A 4,869-nucleotide genomic window follows, 5' to 3' on the forward strand; every position below is an offset into this window, starting at 1 on the left:
GGTTAGCACAATATGGTGAAGCATACACCGCGTCAGAGAAGCGCCTGTGGGTTTAAAGAGCTTTGTCCAATATTTTCTAGCCATTAGTGGACGCCACTCGTCCTGGATTGTTGCGAAAACTGGCCTGACTGTCACTACGGAAAGTATGACGAGCATAAAGATGAGGAAGAATCAATTTGTCTTTCGTTTTTCTGCCGTGGTTTCTGTCAGGCGTCAATGAATCATTTTGAGTCCATAAATCATGAATTGTAACCTAATGTTTGAGAACTATCAATTACTGAAAATCTCTATTGTGTATTAATGTATTATCAGATAAACATGAGCCCATTTGGAAGCTTATTTTGATAAGCTGGACTCTTTGAATGTTGTTATTAAAAAGCAGATGAATGTCTGTGTTGGCAGTAGGCAGATAAATCTTTCTTTTGGCAGGCAATGAAGTGATCATAATGTGTTTATTATTTCGACTTCTCCAGCCTAACAGCTTAAAATGGCTGTTGGCTTCATGATGTCATCGTTTCAGCACCAGGGAAGGTGTGTGTCTCCCCCCAGTGGTCAGTAAGGTTTATGTCTCTAGTTGGAATATTGTTGACACTACTGCAGAAGGGAAAAGGAAGAAGAAATGAAACCACATGAGCTTGTTTTTGGAGAGAAAGTGATTCTGTATTTATTTTGATTCTACTTACAGTTGAGTGCAGTGGACTGGCCAAACTATACTCTCTATTAAATCTGTGGAAATAATATTTGTGTTTATGAGGTGAAATACAGCCTATAAATTAAACTGTTTGAGTTATTAAACTTAAAAGGTGGAAATTTACATTAACTATACTGTAAAATTACAGCTGATTGGGTCTTTAATCAATATATAGTTAAATAAAAATAGTTTGTGTTTGCATTATTGCATCTGTACAAAATTATCTCAGTAAAACCATTTTATAAAATAAATTTTACATCTGATTTTACTGTTAGGTACACCCTGCTAGCTCTGGGTTGGACCCCGTTTTTACTTTACTTTCTGGATGCTTTGACTCTTCGTGGCAGAGATTCAACCACCATCACACTGTTCCTGCAGATTTGTCAGCTGCGATCTCTGATGTGAATCTCCCGTTCCATCGCATCCCTACAGCGCTCTGTTTCATCGAGATCTGGTGAGCATGGAGGCTGTTTGAGTACAGTGAACTCATCGTCATGTTCAAGAAACCAGTTTGACTTAAGCTTTGTGACCTGGTGTGTTGTCCTGCTGGAAGGAGCCATCAGCGTGGTTATGAAGTAAGTAAAGGGGCCCAAGATGTACCATGAAAATACCCCCGACGCATCACAACAACACCCACCTGAACAAATGACACAAGGCAGAATGGACCCATGCTGTCATGCTGTTTACACCAAATTATGAACTTATTATTTAAATCTCACAGCTGAAATAGAGATTTACATTTCCCAGTACGCTTTTCTGTAACCTTTGCTGGTAACTAGTGGTTATTTCAGTTACTCTTGAGCTTCATATCAGCTCAAAACAGACATTTTCCTCGGACCTCTGGCATCAGCAAGGCATTTTTTCTCAAAGAACTGCCACTCATTGGATATTTCCACAAACCATTAAATGTTCAGCAGCTTCTAAAGTACTCAGACCAGTCTGTCTGACACCATAAACCACACCACGCCCTAACAAAGTGGCAGGTGCGCATGTATAACGTGTACACTGGAATAAACCAACAGGTGAGCCTTTATTTATTTTTGAGGTTTATTCAAAAAGGTTGCTTTTCTTTGTTTTGGACATTTAAAAACAAAAAGGAATTGACCCTGAGTAACTTTCAGTCAAGGCAAATGCATTACCCTTCCAAGTGTACAAAAGCAGAGTATTTTATGTGGATATCAATCTCCAACCTGTTGGAAATAACCAGTGAGAACCTCTAAAGTATATGTTTTCAACAAACCTCTTGTTCCTGTTTAAATATCTTTATATCTGTCCTGTACATTTTAGAATTTCACCAGAGCCATTTAGATGTTTCCAGAGGTATCAGTGTTTAAAGCCATCCCCGTTTACTCTTTCATTTGTCTAGTTCCTGCATGGTCTAAATGGTCCTTTTTATTTATTTATTTTTATCTTTTTTATGTCTACTTAATCTTTACTATTACTTCATTTTATTTCTACTTATTTTACCTCTTTTAAGCAAGCAGCAACAAAAAACTGCAGTTCCTCTTATGGCCACGTGAGGCTGCTATAGCAGTGAGTCAGACCCCTCAGACTTCCATGTTAAAATGCCCAGCTTTACAGCTTTACAGCACAAACAAATATGTTTACAGGATGATACAAAATAGCTGTCCTTTATGGATAGGTTGCTCTTGATCAACACTATAAGGAAGATTATTTTTTATAACTCAAATGTGGATGATGAAGCTAAGCCTTGATGGTATTTTCCATAAATCTGTTACAAGTCACAATGACTACATCCATGTCAGTTTTTACTTGGCCATTGTGTCTCTAGCAGTTTCTCTCCATGTCCAAACCAGAGTATAATTAAAGTTTTATATTTCTTTGAAATCTTCGTGAAGTTAGCCATCTGGGCACATGTAGCTGGTGCATCGTAATGTAAGGATGTTTGCACAACGGCGGAGTTCGGATGTGCGTATGTGTCAGTTTGGGATAAAGTGGGATACGGTAAGGTTCTATAGATGTGTAAAGATCTGTACAGTGTAGCAACTAGCTGTGAAATTAACAGAAATTCTCAGTTTTCTCCAATAGTCCAGAAGACAACACCTTCTTCCTGTTTTTACTTTTGTCGCTCCTGTCCCAGACACATCTGGCCAATCAGCAGGCTGAATACTCAAATGTGGTCTGTGGTGATGCATGTCAGTTCACTTGGAGTTCAATTCCATTTTTCTCCGTGTGAAAACAAACCACACCACAGGGGAAAAGCTACAAATGAAAAAGAAATCATCGACTGATTTGGACCAAAGTAAACAAACTATAGGTGTGAAAACACCCAAAGACTCAGTCACAAAAAACAGGAAGGCATGTAAACATCTACACGGGCCCTCTCACTCACAGTCCAGTGATGAAAATGATGTTAAACAGACCCTCAGATACTCACAGGTGTGACAGGTGTCCCCATGCTTGGCCCATTGACAGTCTGAAAGATGGATGTCACCCACTGGTTTGTGGAGGAACCCTGTTGCTGAGCACTTCTGCTGTTGCTGTGTTGGTGTTTTTGAAACTGGGAGTGAGGCGTGACAGCTGGATCTGATTCTGACTGGAATTGAATTAAAAGCAGTTCTGACTCACTGCAGTCACAGACTGCTTTGAGACTGTTTAACATAATGCTGATACTGATTTTCTTCTACAATTTTCTTTCTGAAAGACAGCGGGCCAGGTTGTAATCATCTGGGGGCCGGTGCAGGACTTATTTTACGTAGAATTGGTGGCTGCAACTTTAGTGCTGCGATTCATACTGGTTTCAGTGTTGCTTTAGTTCTTTTTTCATTGATATATAACAAATCTATCAAACCTCATAAAGGGGGAAATTATGATGCGCATCCAGGCAAGAGGAAAAGATCACAGAGGAGATTCGTGGAGTGGAGTGAAGGAGAAGGCTGATGTGAGAGAGGAGGATGGTGTGAATAGGGTGAGATGGAGGCAGAAGAGCAAGAACATAGAAGGTTTTAACGTACAAGTACAGATTACACTGCAATATAAACAACAACAACAAAAGGGAAAAAAACATAATTGATGCAACTGATGTTGGCATTTAGTGCTATATTTAAATTTTTAAAAAATAGACAAAGCATTGGGAAAACGAAGGGTGGACCCAAGCGTACAGCACCACATAAGCCAACAGCTGTAATTTTGTCTCAAGCAACCCCCAAAGTGAACGACCCAAAGTTTACTTCTTGATGTTCTGTGATATGCCATCTGGGACTCAAGGCTATATTATCAAGTCCACAAAATAAAACTGAATCTTTATTACTGCATAAACGTGGATTTCCAAGCTTTTTCTCCTTCATTCTTGATCATCTGTTTGCTTAAACTGCTGCAGATTCCAGCATCTTCCTTTTGTTAAACTTTCCAAACACTCTGACCAACTGTGTATTCAAACCATTGATATGTTAACTAACCTTGGCTTTACCTCGTGGATGCACCCACACGCTGTTAACACCTAATTATCACTTCGCACCTGAGGCATTGACTAGTCTCGTGCGCGCCTGTGCCAGCCACTGTTTACAAACAAGTGGCATGCAGGTGGAGGTCATTCACCTGCAGACCGTTACAGCGCGGGGCTACAAAGCTGCACCAAACCAAAATGAGGTCTGCCTGTCTGTGATGGCCGCCAGATGTGTGTACTGATTACAGAGCGTAACTATAATCACTTAAAAATATATCTAACCTCATATTACAAAGTAACAAGATGCTGCAAAGGAAGCGTTGCGCAAAACCAGGCGTGGATTCTGTAGTGGAGGGGGAAGCGAAACGGCGCATGGTGGCTTTGCGCTGACACCCCTCGCAGACCGTGCCGAGCTAAATCCTGCAAACTCCCACGATATAAGCGTCAGATTCTCGCCCTGGATCCTCGATTAATCGATTATATCGACGCACACTCGCAGATTATAGATCATCGGTAGAGGGGGTGATTGCTGCGACTGATTGCACGTGTAGACCCATCGATCCGCTCCTTTGCTCGTTTTTCGTCCCCCCGCAGCTTGTAGATCTCCACCCAGCCATATGGGCCCCTCAACCGACCTTGAATCTGTCCTCGGATTAATTCTCGCGTGTGATTGGTCGGAGACGCGGAACCGCACCAGCTTCCCTGCTCGTGATTGGCTTTTAGCGCTGTCAGTAAAGCCATACCCTCCCCTTGCTCGATTTGGTAGCTAGCC

This window comes from Neolamprologus brichardi, chromosome 4 (assembly GCF_056152115.1).
Source record: "Neolamprologus brichardi isolate AB-2024 chromosome 4, ASM5615211v1, whole genome shotgun sequence".
NCBI lineage: Eukaryota > Metazoa > Chordata > Actinopteri > Cichliformes > Cichlidae > Neolamprologus > Neolamprologus brichardi.